The 21,285-nt window shown below is 44.9% G+C and overlaps 1 protein-coding gene and 1 long non-coding RNA gene across 3 annotated transcripts in view; one reads left to right on the forward strand and one right to left on the reverse strand.

The window, feature by feature from the left end:
- Nucleotides 1–21,285, reverse strand: part of GNAO1 (G protein subunit alpha o1) — a 174,016-nt gene that overhangs the window by 107,020 nt on the left and 45,711 nt on the right. The gene's annotated exons all lie outside the window — the stretch shown is intronic.
- On the forward strand, nucleotides 673–11,332 carry LOC308590726. The gene is made up of 3 exons (XR_014009887.1): nucleotides 673–749; nucleotides 9,684–9,782; nucleotides 10,395–11,332. It is a non-coding gene; the product is annotated as an uncharacterized lncRNA (long non-coding RNA).

Raw genomic sequence — 21,285 nt, forward strand, 5'->3', positions numbered from 1 at the left:
GTGGGGAACCTTTGGCCCTCCAGATGTTGCTGAATTGCAACTCCCGTCATCACTGGCCATTGGTCATGCTTGCTGGGGCTGATGGGAGCTGTAGTTCAGCAGCATCTGGAGGACCAAAGGTGTGTGGGAGAGAGAGTGTGCATACAGGTATAGGGATGTAGGTTAAAGGGGCCTTGTCTGCATCATGCCAGGACACATTCTACTACCACAGGTAGGAGAGAACACTGTCAAAATTCATTCCCAGAAAACAACAAATTCATGAAGTATAGCGCTGCCAATGGCTACTAGTCATGGCGGCCATGTTTTATCTCCATTGTCAGGGGTCGTATGTCCCTGAATACCAGCTGCTGAGAATCTCAAGTGTGGGGGGTGCTGTTGTGCTCTGGTCCTGCCTGCAAGATTCCCACAGGGATCTGGTTGGTCACTGCGAGGACAGGATGCTGGACTAGATGGGCCACTGGCCTGATCCAGCAGGCTCTCCTTATATGCAGGGTTTGGTGGTTTCAATTCCCTGGTGGCAAAGTTGACTCAGATTGTAGCCTGTTTACTCTGTTCCATAGAACAGTATGTCAGCATACTGCTGTCTTACGTCCCTCTGTTATGATGCAAGAGCTGCATTTGCCAGACTGGCACCTTCCAGATGTTTTGGACTACATGCTAGCTGTGGCTGGTGGGAGTTGAAGCCAAAAGCCTCTGGAGGGTCAGTGAAAGTTTTGTTAAAGTTTGACTGAACCCTGAGACAATACAAGGTATGGTGATGTTGATTCTTCTGCTTTCCAAATTTTTGCATGTTATATTAAATGTTTTCTCTCTTTAAACCTAGGGATCTCTACCTCCCATTTCCATGAGAGCATGGCCTAATTGCAACATACTGTACTGCAGCATCAATGGAAATGGGGCGTGTGTACTAGGATTAAAGTGGTGGTGTGGGGGGAGTGGAACTGATGTAGCTGCAAGCAAAACATTTAATGTAACATGTAGCTAGGCCCTGTGGTATGCAATGTGCATGTCTTGCTCAACCTGGCAAAAAGCTCCCCCATTCCACGTCCCAAGCTCAGCTCTTACAAAGCTTACCCTAGCTTTATTACTGGTAACAATGGCTGCAGTATGTCTTGGCTGAGATATTTTGGGCAGGGAAAGTTACAAATGAAATGATAAAAAAGCCACGTGGTTGGCAATATTGACTATAAAGCTATCACTTGTCGTATCAGTAAGCCCCATCCTTTCCATGAGCTTCAGCTTCTGTGATACCACAGAATGTCCACAAATATTCCTCCTGTTCAAAGAGAAGTCTGAGCCAGATAAAGCTGACACAGGAGATGTTGAGATGGCTACCTAAACCCTGGTCATAGAATGTTGAGTTGGGAATGCCCGCAATGCATCAATGATCACCTGCAGGGTTCTACTTGTGTTCAAGTAAGAGCCCTACCTAGATCTCCCCCACAAAACATGGGAATATCAGGGTCTGAGTGAGCAGGGCCAACCCAAATAGTGTGTGTGCCCCTCCACTTTTAAATATCAAATGTTGGGTTCATGGAAGCAGAGAATCAGTCGGGCTTGGCAAAGGGAAACCTCACACATGGCCTATAAGGCAGGGCTAGCCAGCATGTTGCCCTCCAGATGTTGATGAACTGCAACTCCCATCATCCCTGCCTGTCAGCCATGCTGGTTAAAGCTAATGAGTGGTGGGTTCTAATAACATCTGGAGGGCATCCCCTTGGCTATGCCATGCCTTAAGGGTAAGGAGAGATTGCGTGCTGTTGGAGAATCCAAAGAGGCATTGGAAGGCTGCATTCCTTAGTCTAATTCAAAATAACCAATTCTGTGGAAGGGTTGGCTACAGGTTTCAAGAAATGCAAACATTAAAATTTATCCAGCTGTCAAATGCATACGTAGCAAGGTTTAAAAGAGTGCGTTTCACAATCGCAATCTGCCTACTGACAGCCTCATCTACATTCCCTCGGTGTGCACATCAAGTGCTACCAGCAGTAGCGTCCCAATCCTTGCTTATTATTACATTGGCTCATGGTGCAGAATACTTGTAGCCAGGGCTGGGTGGGTGGTGGGAAGACTCAGCTGTATCCCATTGTCTCTTAATGGGCACTGTTTCAAGCAGCACGTGATCAGCTGCTCTGTTCTGACCACAGAGCCTTTGTTAATGCCCATGAGATAAATGGCCAAAGGGCCCAGCTGTCTTTTTCAGAGCCCAGAGGATGGACCCTTAGAAACATAATCTTGGGTTTTGTAAAGCATTCAAATCTCAAGCTGATTCACAAACCCCAGAAATCAGAATATATAAGATGTTGCTGAGAAAGAACCAGAAATCTGCTCAGCAGTGGACTGAGGCCAATGGCCCATCTAGGCCAGAATCCTGTTCTCACAGTGGCCAACTGGATGCCTGTGGGAATCCTGCAAGCAAGGCCTGAGTGCAACAGCGCTCTCCCCTCCTCTGACTCCCAGCAGCTGGTGTTCAGAGGCATGATGCCTCCAAGAGTGGAGGCACCAGAAAGGCTGCAATAAAACATCTCAAACAGTTCAGATACATCTTGAAACGGAAGGGAAACAACAACAACCACTCATGCTTAAAAACAACCCATAATGGCCCAAGAAGGCACCACATGGGTTCCACATGGTCACAGTAATACTCAATCTCCATGTCATAACAGTTTTCATCTCATCAAGATCCCAGAGAGAAAACCAGACATGTATGAATTGCCAGCTTTGCACAGTTTCCCTAGGGCTAAGGGTAATAACATGAAAAGGAAAGCATATTGATCAGCTCAGGGTTTTTTAAAGGGGCGTGTGCAGGGCTTGACAAGTCATAAAAGGATACCTATCTTAGACCAGCAACCGTTGAGACCCCAACTCCCCTTCCTCTAAAGATCTGGCACTCAAGTACAGCCTGAGCTGCCCAGAGAACTTTTCATTATGGGATGGTCTACATACAATATCAATCCACATATTGATGTACGTACATATTGATCTGAGCAACCCTAATCTCCGAGTGGCAAGAGACTCCAGGGATACTTGCCTTTTCTCAGGGTTTGGTTTCCTTGGGGTGAAGGTCCATGGAGGCTGTGGGATCTTTATTTACACATATATACAACCCGAGTGTAGGATGGAGGGGCTCAGAGCATGAAAATCTTGCTTCCCTATTAGGTTTTCAGGGAAGCTCCAAGTCACAGATTTGGGTCTGGCACAGAGCAAGGCATGCCTCTGCTTCTCCAGATTCCAGCATCAGCCAAAACCTCTACTTCTCCCTCTCCCTCTCTCTCCCACACAGACCACCTTGGCTTATTGTTTTCCACCTTAATATGATGTGGCATCCAGTCAGGTAGGTGCAGATTTTCTGCAAACCTATCCTCTTATTTAGAGGGACGCGTGTGGTGCTGCGGTTAAACCACAGAGCCTAGGACTTGCCGATCAGAAGGCTGGCAGTTCGAATCCCTGCAATGGGGTGAGCTCCCATTGCTCGGTCCCTGCTCCTGCCAACCTAGCAGTTCGAAAGCACGTCAAAGTGCAAGTAGATAAATAAGGACCGCTCCGGCGGGAAGGTAAACGGCGTTTTCATGTGCTGCTCTGGTTCGCCAGAAGCGGCTTAGTCATGCTGGCCACATGACCCGGAAGCTGTCTGCAGACAAACACTGGCTCCCTCAGCCTACAGAGTGAGATGAGTGCGCAACCTGAGTCGGTCACGACTGGACCTAATGGTCAGGGGTCCCCTTTACCCTTTTTATCCTCTTATTTGGTGATGTGTATAGAATTCATGCATTTCTTCATAACAAGTACACCACTAAGGGCCTTGAACTTAGTGCTACATTGAATTCCTTCCAAAATCTCTGTAGCTTTTAATATTTCTTACAAGCCCCACATCAACACCTGATTCAGCAGTTGCCATTAAGTTTCCTAACAGTGTCCCTGAACAGCATTACGCCAGAGGCACTTTCAAATTGACTGGATGCTGGATACTCTATGGAAGGCTCCATCAAACCTGGATCTGGTCCTGATTTCTGAAAGTTCTTTATTATTTAACCTGTGACTCTCATGGCCCTAGACCAGCCTTCCCCAGTCGCCTGCCCTCTGGATGTTTTGAGCTACAATTCCCACCATTCTTGATTATTAAAATCATGTACCCATTGGTGAGTACCGGGCTGGGGAAAGCTGGTTTAGAACCATCAACGAGGAAGACAGGGTTGGTGCAAGGCATTTAAAAGTTTAATTGCACTGGCCACCACTCGCTTCATGTTACATCAGACTTCTGATGCAATGTTAACAATAAAAACTGTTTTTGAACAGCTAGAAAGTTTTTAGTAGGGATAAAACGCCTCCAGTCACAGAAGCCTCACCTGCTCCTATTTTAAAAATTAACCTCAGACTTAGGCCAACCAAAGTTGATTGGAATCTTTTGCACACAAATGACTGGCACAACCTCTCCAGCAACAGGGCTTTCAAAGTTAGCAAAAGGTGAAAGGTTGCACACCCAAAATTCTGCCTCTGTGTGCACAGAGATAATTATATTGTATCAACCTTTGCCAAACGGGTGCCCTCCAGCTGTTCTACACAACAGCTCTCATCAGCCCCAACTCAGGTTGGGTTGGAGAAAGTGGAGTCACGCCATCTGCTCTGCATTCACGATCCAGATTGCAAGAAATGCAAAATGCATAGTTAGGGGTGCTGCTTTGCCAGGAGGTTGAAGGAGGGAGCAGAAGACAGGGAAAGGAGGAGAGCTGGCCAGAGAGCTAAAACGTGGATTAGAAAAACACAGCAGGACTGGATTGTTAAGCGGGAGGATATAATGCAGAAAAGAGAAGAGGCCTGGCAAGAAGGGCACCCCCTTCTCCCACAAAAATGCCTAGAAGGTCTTTCCTTTTCATGGCTTTTTAGCTTTCTTCTTCGTCATGCCTGCCTTTCCTTCCTGCCTGATGCCACGCCCTGATAGCCCTGGGTGGCTCTGGGTCACTCATCCCAACTTGTAGTGATCAGGGGCTGTCTAACCCTGACTCCAATAAAATGTAGACCTCCCCCTCCCAGGTCCAATTTGGACCTTGGATGAATCTGGTCTACAGCTCTAGATTTCAGTAAGTTTTACCCCATGTAGCTGAGCTGAAGCTGCTCTGCCTGGTGGAAAATTCCATCACATTATATTACTGTAGCTCAGACATTGCTAGCTGCTGTCCTCTTGCTGTTTTGAACTACAAATCTTATCAGCCCCACCAAATCTGGCTATGCAGGAAGGAACCAGGTTAGGGATGGCTGTGGTAGTTAGGTAAAGGTAAAGGGACCCCTGAAAATCAAGCTCCGTCATGGGGTTGTGGCGCTCATCTCGCTTTACTGGCCGAAGGAGTTGACGTTTGTCTGCAGACAGTTTTTACGGGTCATGTGGCAAGCATGACTAAGCCGCTTCTGGCAAAACCAGAGCAGCGCACGGAAACACTGTTTACGTTCCCAGAGCAGTACCTATTTATCTACTTGCACTTGATGTGCTTTCGAACTGCTAGGTTGGCAGGAGATGGGACCGAACAACGGGAGCTCACCCCACCGCAGGGATTCGAACCGCTGACCTTTCAATCAGAAAGCCCAAGTGGCACAGTGGTTTAACCCACAGCGCCACCCGCATCCCTCGCTGTGGTAGTTACTTGCTCATTTACCTGCAGCTCAGAATCCAGAGTCCTGAACATGTAAAGATGTTTTGCTGTTGGGATGCAAAAGTCAGGAATCACCTCTTGACAGTAGCTTTGTCCTCTGGGAAGGTGAGCACCCAAATATAATTTAGCAATGTCACATATTTTGAGAAGGTGCCTACCTAAGCATAAATTGGTCAAAGGGTGTGCCCTTGGAAGGACAACACCTTCAGTGTCAATCAAAGAGAAGACACTTTGGTAGTTTTGTATCAGAAAAGCAACTGCTCTTCCAAAATAGGGAAATGATACCTTCTCTTTGGTAAAGGGACCAAGTGTCTTATCAGGAGAGCAATTCCTGGAATTCTACAGATTAGAGATGTACAAAAATTTCCTCTCTGAAAGCAATATACTAAGATATACTAATGTTTTTATCACTGTGCCAGTATGGATCCTTCTCCCATGGAGACCTCTGACTACTACTATTGGTACTATTATTTAAATTTCTATTCCACCCTTCCTCCCAAAGGAGCCTAGGGCAGCAAATATCAAAATGTTAAAAATATACATTTTTAAGAAAATGGAATTAAATCATAAAAAACTATTAAAAAGCATCTAGAAACATTTAAAAATAAAACCTCTACAAACAATTGCAAAACAAATGCACATTATAGCCCATAGTATAACTATAGCCCAACCTCAAACAGTACAGAGGGAAGCAGATATTCCTGTTTGCAGCAAATGGATCTGTGTCTTGACATGTGTAATTACACTAGTACCTTGGTACTTGAACAGCTTGGCTCCCGAACAAATCGGCTCCCGAATGCCGCAAACCCGGAAGCAAGTGTTCTGGTTTGCGAATGTTTTTTGGAAGCCAAACGTCTGACGCAGCCAATCGGAAGCCACGCCTTGGTTTTCGAATGGTTTCGGGAGTCGAATGGACTCCCGGAATGGATTATGTTTGACAACCAAAGTACCACTGTAGTACATGCAAGCATTTAAAAGCAGTGCTCCCCCCCAAGGGGGTACTCAAGAGTACGCAGTACTGGCACACCTCTCTCTCTCTCTCTCTCTCTCTCTCTCTCTCTCTCTCTCTCTCTCTCTCTCTACCTGGTTAAAAAGTGTGGCACTTACTGTAATAATTTCATGGTGAGTACCTGCACCTATTTTTCTAGAAAATGGCTTTTTAGCCATTAAAAGTTAATAACAGGTACAATCAAGAAAGCGGGGGGAGGTAGCTAGAGGAACAGAAGTGGAGGAAGGCAAGTCTGGCTGGCTGGCACACACAACAGGAACATGCCACACTGCAACTTTCTTGTTGCAGTTTCCCACTTGAACAGGATTCAAGTGGTTAAAATAAAGAAGTCAAGGCAAGGAGATATTCAAATTCCACAACGGCTATGGGCAAGAGTGCAGATTCTGAACATTCGCTGGAGGTAAGTTCACAGTATTTCAAAACAGGACCTGCCAAACACAGCAACCTGCCCCAGCCTGGTGCCCTCGAGATGTTTGGGGCTGATGGTGATTGTGTTCTGAAACATCTGGAGGGCACTAGGTTAGGGAGGCTGAATATAGGGTCTATCAGGGTCACTAAGCAATTTCAGAAACTGGTGCATTTATTTACTTATATTTATTTATGGGAGTATTTATAAACCACCAACTCGTAAGAAAAAATTTCACAGCAGTGAATACCGGAAACACAATCCAAACCGTTAAAACATCATGGAATCATAAAATACAGGGTCAAATGGCTAACAGTTAATTGAGTCTCTAAAAAGGCTTGACAAAACAGAAGCCTTTTCATCATGAGTCAATTTCCTTGCAATGTTCCAGCGGTCCACACTGCATGCCTCACAGGGCAGATATATCCTTCAGCAAGTAAAACAGAAGTCCTGTTAACTTCCCTAGAGCACTTTGAAGTCCATAAAGCCCACTTAGTGGTTTAAAGCTCTTTAATTCCATGAGCCACGATGCAAAAGTCCTGCATGGTGTACTCCTTCCAAAGTCACCTATATCAATTCCAGAGGTTGAATTTTTTTTTGCAGAGACTGAGACAGCTGCAGATTCCACCAGCTGCCTGCCAGACTTCAGGCTCTGCGTGTCCTGGGCTACTCAAGGAGCCTTTACCCTCTTTGCTTATTTAATGCAGCAGATCACATAGGCTGATGCCAAAATTGGCCAATCCATCTCCAAAATGTCGTCGCATCTCCCCATTCCCAATTTTTGTGTCCCGCTCAAGTTGATAAAATAACCCTCTCATTCTCCCACAGAGAAAGCAAATCTCATGGGGGGGCGAGGGCGGGGATGGTCTCTGTGAGGTAAACATTGGGCTAATACGAATCTTCGCAAATCTGTACTTAATCGGATAAGCCTTCTTGGATTATCTGCCGCTATCACCTCTTCCTAGACAGCCATTAATCACCAGCTGATGCCTGGCACCCTTAACTTCCATCCTGTATATATAAACTTGACCAATTGAATCAGCACATAGTTGGATCAAGGACAGAAACAAAGGAACAGAACCCCGTGGGGCTGGTTTCCTTTGACTGGCAGAGCAATAAAGATCAACTGCATGTCAATCAAGAATTCCAAAATGCATATTAGGAGGAGAGTACCTTTAGATAGGTCAATCAAAAATGTTACAAAATAGGGTGCACATTTTTGCATTCTCCATAACTCTTCATCCAAGGCTTCAACACTAGCCAATGCCGCCACCCCTCAGGCTCTGTTGATAAGTGTTCCAGAGAAATCAAAAGACTGCATATGATTTCATGACATTTTGGCTGTCCTAATACATTTTGTTGGCCATAATTACAAAAAAAAAATAAAAATAAAATTTCCACCTGGACTTTGGCTTTCAATTATTCAGTCTCCTTGAGTGCATGAGATGTTTTAATCCTGCTTCTTTAAAAAATAGAATGGTCTTTTAGATTTTAATGTATTGGTTTGGTTTGGTTTATTGTAAGTTGCTTTGAGTTACATTTGTAACTCGACTAATAAGTTAATTAATAATAATATGGATTTTGATTTTTTTTCTCAGTCAAACTTGTGTGACATGGAATATTTTAACCCAGGTATTTCAGTCAACAATTTCATTTTTCCAGTTCCAGAAGAGCAGTCCTATTAGTTTGTTTGCTATACAAAAAGAAAGAAAGAAAAATTAAAATAAAAAAGAGTCCCATGGTGCCTAAAGACTAACATAATTGTTATGGCAAAAGACTCATTCATGTTTTTAATAGTCAATGACAGCAATTTTCGAAAGCAACTGGAACCAATGGGGCTCCCAACTTTGTAGAGTTCTCTTTCCAATATTAAGAAAAGACATGGAATATTTAGGAAGATAGGAGTCAGAGCAGTGGCCCATTTAGCTTAGATTGCCCATACCACCTGGCAATGGTTCTTCAGGGCTAGGTAGGACTTGGCTCACATTTTAATATAAGACAAACTGAATTTATTCCTCACCCCTTTGGACAGCACAGTGTAGACTTTGCTATCTGTGCGAATCTAAAGAACACACCTGAACACGGATTCATACAGGCAGCTGCTTTTTGCAGAGGCAAACCATTGGGTCCCTCTGACTCAGTACTGTCCACACTGAAGGCTCATTACCTTTGCCCCACGCTTTCTAGGCACAAGGCCACACTTTGAAGCTGACCTTTAAAGCCACACTTTGAAGTCCGAGCATTTGTTTGTTTTTGCACCGTCACTTTCCCTGCCGGCATGAACCCACTTTTAACGGCTGAATCAGAGCAAATGGCAATCCAGGGAAAACCCGAATTGCTGTCGGTTTCAATTCAGCGTTAAAGAGTCAATCTTCCTAGGGAAAGCAGTGGGACAAAAATAAAAAAAGAAGCACTAGGACACGGACCAAGAAAGTGCAGACTTGTGCCTAGAAAGTGTGGGACAAAGGATAAGTCAGCACCAAATTAGATAGCAGAGGTTCTCCAGGGATATGTCCCAGCGCCATCTGGAGATGCTCAGGATTGAACCTGTGACCTTCTGCATGCAAAGGAGGGGCTCTAGCACTGCACTACGGTCCTTCTCCCCATTTTTCTTTTGTTGCAGTTGCAGAAAGACAACTCTTGCAAGCCATCCATCTTGGCTCAGCTCTTGTGAAATGCATCAATTTCGTCAGCATGGACCAAGGCAGCCACTGAATGGCGGGTGGGTGATTACTTTTGCTCTGTATTTTGTGTGTGTATTTCAATTCAGCCACTCAGCTGGCGCCTTGCAGTGCCAGCCTGGCATCAACGCGAGAAAAAAGCGCAGACTGCATGTGAGAGACCTATCCTCAGTACCAAATCAGAATTGATGGAAGTCCTTGTTTGAAATGCATGCAGCCCATTGCAGGGAATACCAGGATAGCTGCCACATGCAGAATTCCCCATCCTCAACATGGGAAAGCAGGAACCTAGGAAGCTGCCTTAAACTGTGTTAAGATGCTTGCTCCATCTAGCTTGCTCTTGACCACACTGACTGGCAGCTGCTCACAGGTTATCAGGCAGGTCCTTTCCCCAGCCATACCTGGACAAAGGATTGAACCTGGTAGATGTTCTACCATTTAGTCTCCATGCTGAGTATCTCCTGATTTTATCACAGAGGGATCCCTGATGGTATCAAAATGAATTCTACAGTGAGACTCAAAATGGCGGGCCGGTGGGAAGGGGACCAGGAGAGAAGAAAGAAGCAGGCTATATAATTTGCCTGACTTTACCTGTTCCAACATGTAATGGCTACGTTAATGTTTTCATTGCTTTTCTTTTTTCTTCAAATCAGGCCCTGCCTTTTTGGTCCTTCCGAGACGGTTCCAAACTGCCTCTTCTCAGAGCTGCATTGTGATCTTTATGGTCAGCCCAGAGTGGCCCGCGTGGCATCCTGCATGTGCCAAGGTTTTCCGATGAGGGCAGGCAGGCAAGCATTCCAGGGGGCTGTGTCATGCTGCGAGCACGTCAAGGAGATAAAGTGCAGGCAACCAGGATGGAAGAGGCGAGGCTTCCGAGATGCATTCTGCACACACCCCTTAGCCTTCAACCTAGATTGGAAGGGAAATGGGGAGAGAAGAGGGAGACGCATTTCCAGGGCCCCTCCAGCCCAGAAGCTCATTTCCGGAGTCAAAAAGGGCACAACATCTCGCATCCTTCATCTCCACTTCCCCGTATCTCTGGCTCCCCTTTGCTCGCTCTCCACACAGTGTGGACACAAAAGTCTGCTTTTCTCATCTGGTCTGTTTCGCAGGAGAAGAGGTCAGTAAATAACATCTCAAGGCTCTCTAGAACAAGCAAAAAAGCCTGCAGAAACCAGAGAAGATGTTTTGAAAAACTATCTTTCCTTTTTGCCTCCCTTCTCTGTTCATGTTCAGTTGTGGCCTCCCAGGGCATCGAAAAACATTGGTTCAAAAACCTAATCCCTTTCCCCTGTACATTAAAACAGAAAGTAATACTATACACACCCTGGGTGTACTTGCAGGGGTGACTTTGTTCTCCCCTTTCTGATGCCATCCCATTCTCGTTCTGCTTCCTTATTGTTTGTTAGGCACTCAAGATCAGCCTTTGACAACGTGGTGCCCTCCAGATGTTTCCCACCAGCCCCAGGCCACATGGCCAGTGGTCAGGGGTGCAGCATCCTTAGGAGAGCACCTGTTTAGGGATGGTTGACTAAAGTTGTTAAGCTGGATAACAGCAGAGGAAACTGGCACCCTCTGCAGCCACCTAATTATCCAGAGCAAATGCCACCGGCACGTCTTGCGGAAGTGACTACTCTAAATGGATTATATAGCCTGGAAGGGGGTACTTTCTAGTGCCTCTCCTGACAAACAATTTCATTGAATGATCCTGAGCTCCAGTATTCTCTATCCCCTTTCTTCTTACAATTTTACAATTTGATATATTAAATATTTTATAATTCCCTGTGTTACAAATCTCCATGGTTCAGAGGTCCATCATTTCATGAACTATCATGGAAATCGAAAACTCTATGCTCAGAATGAAGCACTGTACATTCAGCATGATCACAGATTAAGGGCATTTGTGTCATGGATGTCAATAAGAGAGTTAAGCATCTTCCTGTCCGTGGGGCTTCAATATGCTTAGCTTTGGCTAGAAAGCGTCCATTGTGTCGATTTAAATGCATTTGCCTCTACCATTTATACTTATTTGGTAAATTTCCCATTTTATTATGGGTAAGAGGCTTCCTCTTTGACATATATTGCAGTTTTCTCTCTGTAGGAATCCTGTATTTTTTATTGGGTAATAACTCAATGAAGGTACAGTCCATTCAAAAAAAGGTAACAGTCCAGAAATGGTTCCAGTGTGTGATGAACAGCTATTCTCATGAGCCTCAGATAAGGAGAGGGGAATTTAAATAGGAAAAAAAGAGAAAAAGTTATGTTCCTTCCCTTTATATCTGGCACTTTCCAAGACCGTCTTGTGATCTGGGGCAAGGAAAGTGCCCCTAGGAAAGGAAAGCAAGGCAATTCACCGTGGAAAAGAGGTGGGGGGAAAGGTATAAGATGTTGCAACTTTGTAGTGCAGGGGTGGGGAACCTCAGGGGCACAGCCCCACCCCGGCCCTCAGGACTCTCTTCAGGCATACTGCCATCCCTTAGGCCACACCCCTCCCTGCTTCACGGTCTGAGTGCTTTTGCCTGGCTGGGATGCTTCCTTGAACTCTGAACATGGCCCTTGTTTGTCTGGATGGAATAAAGAGAGGTGCATGGGTGAGTGTCTGTGGAGACCTGCCTACTGTACAACAGTGAAATTTATATTTGTTGCTCTGCCTCCTTTTGTTTCTGGCCCCACTGACCACTCGGATGTGCCCCTCCCGCTGAAGGTCGCCCAGAAGAGCACTTGGCCCTTGGCCTGAAAAATCTTCCCATCCTCTGATGTAGAGCCAGGAAGGAAAGCGGAAAATAAGAGTCAGAGACTCTAAGACACCACAGAACGGGTACTAAGCACAAAAGCTGCAGACACTCCTGCTTAACATTCATTGTCAGCTGTGTGCTAAGCTCTGAAGAGAATACAGACAATGTCCTTCCTCACTCCATTCCCCCACACCAAATCTACAATCTGATGGTCAAACGGCACATGATGGCAACAGGCCCATTCATTTCCATTCAGAGCCTGCCCTGATCAGTGGGTGGCAGTGAGGGAGAAATCTGACGCACTTCACACTTAAAGGTGAACTTACCTAACTGACCACTTTATGAAACAATACGCAAACACAGCTTTCCTCTGAAATTCACACTTCTCCGAATTTTGCTGTGCAGATCTCCAGCCAAGTAACGCTTACAATTCAAGGCACTGGTTTTGTACTATAAAGCCTGAGGACCCCAATATCCCAAGGACCACCTCTCCCCACATCAATTGACCAGGGTCTTGTTTACAAAGATTCACATGTATTAGGAGAAAGCATGGATATGGGGGCAGACCTTCTTCCTCCCCAAAATCAACAGATTGATGTGGAAATGGGTTGAACGTCGCTCAAGGTTGGAAAAATGAGAAACAATCAGATTTGTCCTTCCCTGGATAGATAGCCCCAGAATTCCCTGCTCCCCGAGAATTGAGGAACCTGATTTTGTCTGCAGTATAGCTAGATCCTTAGAGAGCCGTAAAAGTCATTCAGATTTGTCATGGGCACATTCCCTTAGATGCTTAGCCCAGTAGACTGACCTGGTGGTCCTCTAGATAGGGCTGGCTTTCGGTTGAACAGAAGCCAAACCTGTCCTTTTGACAGGGAGAGGACAAAGAGACACACACACACACAGAGGCGTAGGTCCTATCACAGTGTCACCCACTGTGCAAGAGCTCCAGAAGGTCTGAGGAGAAGCCTGACTGTGGCTATCCCGATCTCTGCACAAAATGAAGAGTTCTCGTTATTTCTCGGGTAATGTTACATAATTGCATTCTGATGAATTACTCGTTCTACTAATCCTCTTAGAGGTTTCTCATAGATGGATGGGGGTGGGGAGGGGGGGCTGAGGAGCTTGTGGATGATCCCTGCTCTTCCAATTCAGCTTCCTCACCTTGTCTCCAGCGCTCAAATGGAGGCTGGTGCTTTAAAGCTTCTCTCTCTGCAAATCAGCCTTTAAACTGGACAGAAATAAAAGCAGCTTTGTAATGTCCCCCCCTCCCCGCTCCTCTTTCAACAATTCCGCCTCCTTATGTAAACCCCTAAGCTGTCATCAGCCACCATAAAAGCCCAGAACGCAAGACAAATTGGATCAAATGTCCATTTTGCTGCTACAGCCCATTGATAACATACCCATTCTTTTTATTCCTATCAAGCTTGAATTGACAGCGGATGAAAATGGATAAGGTGGCGTTGGCTCCCCTCCCTGCAAGGACTGGGGTTTAACTACTTTGCCTCCAAGAGTGTGCTGTGTGTCTTATACAATACTGATGTACTCAATATATGTTTGAAGGTGGTTGTGCAGGAGTAACCTCCAGTAACTTGTATATAGTGGAAGGCAAGGTGGGGAGGCTAATCACATTAGGTTCCGGAGAAGGAGCATTCAGATTCTTGTCTCCCTACATCAAAAGAGCTGTCAAGAGAGGGAATGACTTCATGGACCATTACTGTTGAAGCCAGAACAGGTGACTTCAATCTGAACACAACTCATCACTCCAGAGCACACTCTATACACATGTAGCCAGCATGGTGCCCTCCAGATGTGTTGGACTACAACTCCCATCATCTCTGACTATTGTTCATTGTCGTGCCTCTCCCTATCAGACTCAGAACTCAAACTATCACCTTGATTTGAAGGTTTAAAGGTCTTATTCAATAAGTCAGTACAGTCTCCCAACATGGTCTACAACTACGTAAGGTCGGGGGGGGGGGGGAGGAAGGTAGACCCATTGTACAACCATAAATCTTTGGGCTAGCGGGGCATGTTACTCAACACCACAGTGGTACCTCTGGTTACGAACTTAATTTGTTCTGGAGCTCCATTCTTAACCTGAAACCATTCTTAACCTGAGGTACCATTTTAGCTAATGGGGCCTGCTGCTGGCATGCGATTTCTGTTCTCATCCTGAGGTAAAGTTCTTAACCCTGGGTTAGTGGAGTCTGTAACCCAAAGTGTTTGTAGCCTGAGGTGTTTGTAACCTGAGGTACCACTGTACTTTGGATGCAATTCTTGAAAGGGATCATAATCCTCTGACATTTACACACACACACACACACACAAACCCCAGATTGGAAAATCCCAGATCTTCTTCAGAGGACCTTATCCAGGTGTCATGTTTTTTGGAGCTTGTGGAGGGTGGGGTGGAGGTGTGTGAAGTATAGCACCCTCCTCCATATAGCAGCAGGATAGTACCTATTTTAACGTGGAATGAAATGGTTTACAGGCTTGGTAAAATACAAAAGAGGGGTTGCATGGAGTCAGAAAGACATCAGATAGGCAAAACATTTCATAGAAGGGAAGCAACCACTGAGAAGGCCCTCCAGAACATAAGAATACCTGGGTAGGTGTAGGTGTCGCAAAGCTATATAGCCTTAGGCAATCTCTTTAAGATTCTCTGTATAGAGTTACTAATATAGGCCTACTTTAAGCGCCAAGTGGATGCCTCCAATATCCATTCATTTCCCATGTTGTCAGAAGTAAAGACTGAAACTCACAGATTCTTAAAACAAGGAACATGGTATCATTCTCTTCACCTGAAGCCTTCAGATTTTATAAACCTGCCGCAGGGCCTGAATGGAAAGAAAGCTTTGCTTGGGTTTTGTCTCTTGGACACAACGCTCAACAAAGAGGAAGGAACAGTGCAAGTCAGTTCACTCCTTAATGTGATGGAAAAAGAAACCAGCAATGTCTATAAATCCTCTACCTTTGCCCTAAACACAACTATGGGACTGTTCTAGCAAAGACTGATGCCCAGCATCATCCCCAAGATGAATGAGCTTGATGAAGGACCTGCTTCTGTCAAAAAGCGCAGGAGGCCTTTGGAGAAACTGTTGAGTCGTTTGTCAGCATATATGAATATGATGAGTATTGCGTAACATTTTAGAGAGAGAGATTGTTGCTTGGAGTTCTAGACAAAGGGCTTTCTGAAAGGAAAAAAGTGGCGCCTGCAACAAAATATTGCAGCATGCTGTGCTGCTTTTCAGGTTTACAGTCATTCAGTTTCATCTCCCCCTGTTATTTAGGTTTTTTCATCGTTCTCCTCCTCCATCAGTCAGAAATCCAAGCCTACTAAGCATGTTCAGTTATCGTTGAGCTGTTTCTCTGCCCCTGTTTTCCCCTCTATTTTTTTGTGCTGGGTGAGGAGCTCATGCTGACCTTTCCTCTCATGGGAGCCCAGGGCTCACAAAACTACAATATATACAGTTAAAAAGCCCTTTAAAATACTTCCATAAAAATAAAACCAGCAGCTGAGGTGGCAATAGACATTTACGTCTCAAAGGCCAAAATTACAAATACGTCTTTAATCTGGTCTAAATGCCAACAATGTGGGGGACACAGCTTCACCCCAAGAAGGGAGCTTCACAAATGGGGCATCCCCACTAAGAATACCCTGCCCTGAATCACCACTCCATAGGCCTTTCTCATGGACAACAGTACTAACAGCAGATCTCAAAGCGAGGGCTGGCAGCTGCAAGGAGGCGGCGATTCTGTAGGTAATTGGTTTCTCAGTTAAGTCATCCATCAACTTCACATACAATTCAGTTAATAGAGGACTTTAACTTGGATGCCCTTAGCATGTTTGTGAAGAATTAAGTCCTGTGTTAATTGCATCGTTTTGTTGGCACCCGTCTGTCTCGGGGAGACAATGGAGGAGCGCACTTTTAGGGGTAAAATCAAACTGTTGGGAGAGTTAAGAGTGTCTGCTGTGGCTGTAGAGGGGTTGAGTGAAGGTTAGGACCCTGGTCTCCCACGTCTTAGTCCACTAGACAACACTAGCTTTGGGGACAACTGTTTTGTTCAAAACCTATTCAGGATCCTGCTTGTGGGATGCATTCCCCAAGGAAGCTCATATCTTTATGTGCCACGCAAAACCAGAATGGCTGGAGCAACCCATTCAGATGGGTGGGGTATAAATAATAAAAAAATATTTTAAAAAATTCTTATTCTTCTTCTACCATGCGTTTGGTAAATTAAACAATCTATGAGCTTTTAAACTAGGGGTTATTGTTTTTGTGGGTTACTGTGTAATGTATTTTTGTGTTTTTTTATATTGTAAACCACACTGTGATACGCCTTATACCAGGGGTGGAGAACATCCACCCCAAAGACCAAATTAGGCCCACTGGTCCTTCCTATTTGGCCAGTGAGGTGAGGGGCAGGTAAAGGCACAGCTGGGTCAAAGGCTGTGTACACCCATCATCTGCAAGCCCCAACAATCAGCTGATCGCCTGCATGGCAAAAAGGAAAAGTTGGAAAATGATGTCATTTTGATGCCAAACCCTGCCCACTGTCACATCTGGCTTCCAGCGGGTGAGGAAATTAAGGATCTGGCCCACCGGCTGACTCCAGTTCTCCACCTCTGTCTTACCCTGCCTTGGATACTCAGGCACACCCACAAGCAGCAGAGAGGAAAAGTTTGTGTCCACTGGATCATCTCCTCAGTGCCAGGATGGGACTCATGAAAACACCAGGAGGGCTAGAAGTGCATGGAGACACCTGATCTACTACTCAAAGGAGAACCTGTGGACATTGTTTTCACACCTGAAGCCAAACCATGCAGAATCTATACCCTCTTACAAGACAAGTTTGAAATGGAAAGATTGAGGGAATGCTGCTTAGAGATTATACAGAACATAAGCAGCATATAAATGCTTGAAAATAAATAGCTAAATAACTAAATACCACATTTTTCCATGTATAACACACCCCTGTGTATAAGGCGCCCCCTATTTTGGGGGACTCCAAATCAAGAAAATCCCCCTATGCACTATCTGTGTATAAGACGAGTCCCAAATTTTAACACAAAAATGTAGTCTTATACACGGAAAAGTACGGTAACTAACTAACGAACTAACTAACTAAGCATGGGACAATTGATGAAATCATGCTGTGTGTCAGTATAACTGCAATCATCAAGAAAATAAAAATAGGTTTTAAGGAATCCATCTGTGTAAGTTTAGTGATGTACTTTGCCCACAAGAGAGCCTTTTCCTGAAAGTGACAGATTTTCCCCCAATTGGATGCCTGGAATGGGTCGCAGTGCATATTGATGCTTAAGGCTTAAGCCCATGCATCGCCCATTTCTCTGCCTGCTTCTGAAAACAGGCTGCTTCATCACATCCAAATGGCTACCCATGAGCCACCACTTCAAGAAACCTTGTGAAAAACAGATCAGGGTGGCTCTTTGCAGTGCTTCAGAGATGGCCAGGAAGCATTTTGCTGACCATGGACAACAGATAACCAAGCAACTAGGAAGCTCTAATAACAAAATGACCCTGGATTGTCGTGAGGAAAGAAATCCTATGCCTTCCCCACCAGGAACACAGAGACATCTTGTGTGACTGACAGCAACGTTACTCCTCAGATTGACACTTCATCCAGCTCAGTTATTTGTAAGCCTTTGAGATTTAGAGGAGTGGGAGATTATCTCAACTATTAGATGTTTGAAAGGCAATGTTTTACTGAATTTTTTAAAAGAAAGAAAGAGAAAGAGAGAGAGAGAGAGAGAGAGAGAGAGAGAGAGAGAGAGAGTGTCATGGGATACTGCCATTGTATAATTTAGGCACTAGGTGGCAGTGGACTTAGTGGCATCACTAAGAAACGTCCCATTCTGCTCTTGCTTAAGAGAGACAATAAAGTTCTTCCTGACTGGTACACTTACTAAACCTTCCTTGCCATGCTGCTTTTAATTTTGCATGCTGTACTATTTGACTAAATTTGTAATGAGTAGTTTTGTTGCTTTCTAGTAATTTTTTTTGCGTGACTTTCAGGAATTGCAGGTGAGGAGTACTGTTGTGCTCAGGACCTGCTTGTGGGCTTCTCATTGGGGCATGTGGTTTGTCATGATGAGAACAGGACACTGGACTAGAGATGTGTGGTCAGTAAAATTCTTAGAGAGAAGGGTCTAAAAATGACAGCCATGACACTGGCTCTATAAACAAAAGCACTGGTGTCCTGCAGCATCCAATACTTTTTCAAAAATGGCTTTACACTTTAAGAGTTTGTTTCCCCCTAAGTTTCTAGCCCTCATGGTTGTAGAAGATAAATCTGAAAATGGGATGGGAAATCTTTCCCATTCAGCCTGGAGTGCTGAAGAAGTTGCCTCGCCTGTGCTTTTAAAAGCTCGGAGCACTAGCGACAGGCTGACACGCTGAGGTGTAGCACGCCAGAGCCCTCGGCACCTTGCAGGTACAAACTCCACTGGCAGAGTTTGGGAACGTGTGCAATATGTCAGGACCAAGCCGCTAAAAAAACCCTGGCTCTCATTGTAACAATGGCAGGCGGATGTTCCTTTGTCACCAGCCCTCTGGCTGCCAAAGAACTAAAGCAGATGCTTGTAGCGAATGCACGAACTGCCAAAAGGCTATAAATAATTGCTTCCACCAGATGTGAGTGGCTGTCATAACCGGATTCCTGAGCGCAGCCATCGCACAAAGGAATCGAGACCGGCCGCTTGTTCACCGGAGCTGCATGCACCGCTCCTCATTTGGAAGGCAATTAATCAGGACTTTTGCCTTTCAAAATTCATAACAGCAAAAGAATGGCCTCTCCCTCCTCCACTTCAAACCACCTCCCTTTTCCTGGCTGGATGTACAACAAAGCACAGCTAGAGCTTTTCAAAGGATAATAATAAACAAGATTGTTTTGCTCCTTGCACAGTCTATAGCCTGATAACTAAGAGCTGGCCAATGGGCATGCAGTGCACAAGGAGCACTTAAATGATGGGGGGAAGGGGCAGAGTAATTTTCAAACTCCTCCAAGGCTCTGGGAACTCAACATAGATTTCCTGCAGTCACAACTGCATCACAATGTACATTCAAATGTTGGCATTTGGTACAGAATTCAGTCCCTGGCTCACTTGGGTGAATTCTGAATTACATCTCAACTGGAGCTTTTCCTACAACTCTCTCAGTTTGAGGAGGATCCTTTTCTTCTTAGCTCCCTAGGCAATGCCTGAAAAGAACCATCTGCGTTTGTATGAAAAGATCACTAAGACTCGGGATCGTTCAACAAAATTGTTTGGCAGAAGAGTTAGAAAGACCATAGGAAGCACTTCTTCACACAATGTATAATTTATTTAGAGTATTCCCCACCGCAAAGTGTGTTGATGGCTTCTTGCTTAGACGGCTTAAAAACCGGGGAAGGAGAATTATGGAGAAAGCTCCATCATTGGGGACAGTATATATTTAAATGCTAGAGAGAACTGCAAGGGAGGGCTACCCCTTCCTTGCTCTTGTGGGTTTCCTGGAAGCATCTGATTGGTGAGTGTGGGAACATTGGTCTTCTGATGCTCTTGTGTTGTGGAATTTACGCTAAGTGCATTGGGAGCGAGGACTGCACCAGAGACAAGGTGCTCTTACTAATATTACATGTTCCAAGAAAGCCAGAATCAGCGAGTAAGCTCTGCACATAAAAGGCATCCTCCAAAACAAATGTACTTGAAGAATTCCCTAAGGAGGAAGAGGGCAGGGAGAAGGTCCCAAGCCCTGTGCCCACCTCTATTATACAGAAAAACTGCATTATGCATTAGAGATAGTTCTCTGCACCTCTGCTAGTCTAGACTTGATGTTGTGGACAGAGGAAGGAACAGCCTCTGGGTATGGTAAGTCTCTCATCTAAGAGCTTGGCTTATCTCCACTGCTGCACTTAAAATAATCTCACTGAATCCATATTACACTAATGGCAGTAATAGAAGTTCTGGTCTACCAAGAAATAACCCCAAAGTTAGGAAAAGAAAATCCATGGAGAAAAAGTTCCCCCTTTACTTTCTCTAAATATAGTTCCCCCCTCCCCAAATGTATACTCGTTTTATTGGGTAACATTAAAAGCTGTGCTAACAGCCTTCTTCCCCCACTCCACTCAAATATTTTTAATGTTTTTTTAATTAGTGTGTGACATCTGCTAAGCCACTACCTGTCATTGTCCCACCATCTCCTTGGTTTTGCTGTTCCTCAGCTTCTTGGACCTCTTCTTGATTACACAGCTGGCTGGAGTGGATGAGAGTGGTAGTCTAAAATATCTGGAGGGCATCAGGTTGGGGAAAGCTGTTTTATTCTTTTCAGCACTTGCTAAAAACATTTTTGCTGGCCAGATATTTAAAATATTGATGTGTTTTTAAATCTGTTTTTAGTTTATTGTCAGCTTTAATTTTTTGAATGTTCTATTGCTGTTAATTCTTTTCACTGATAATTTTATTGTTTCGTCTCTTTTGAAAAGTACTTCAAGGTGTGTGTGTGTGTGTGTGGTTGTTGTTGTTTTTTTTTACCAGCGAGCAGTGGATAAATTATGCTTATAATGTTATGCTCAGCTGTGGGTACAGCTGAATCAGAATGAGAACTGAAAGGGCTGAGAGTGTTCTCAACTGCGGCAGTGGTGAGGTTAATACCCATCGGCACAATTTCTGTGATAAGAATGAGAAAGTCTGGGGTGGGAGCGGATCTCACATGTCAGCAGAACTTCCAAGCATCAGTTAGAAGTTCTGCTTGTCTGCCCTCTTAAATTCCTGGGCACCCTTTTAATGTCACACACTCAGTCTCTCGCC

Source organism: Podarcis bocagei (assembly GCF_964188305.1).
Source record: "Podarcis bocagei genome assembly, chromosome: 7".
In the NCBI taxonomy this organism is placed as follows: domain Eukaryota; kingdom Metazoa; phylum Chordata; class Lepidosauria; order Squamata; family Lacertidae; genus Podarcis; species Podarcis bocagei.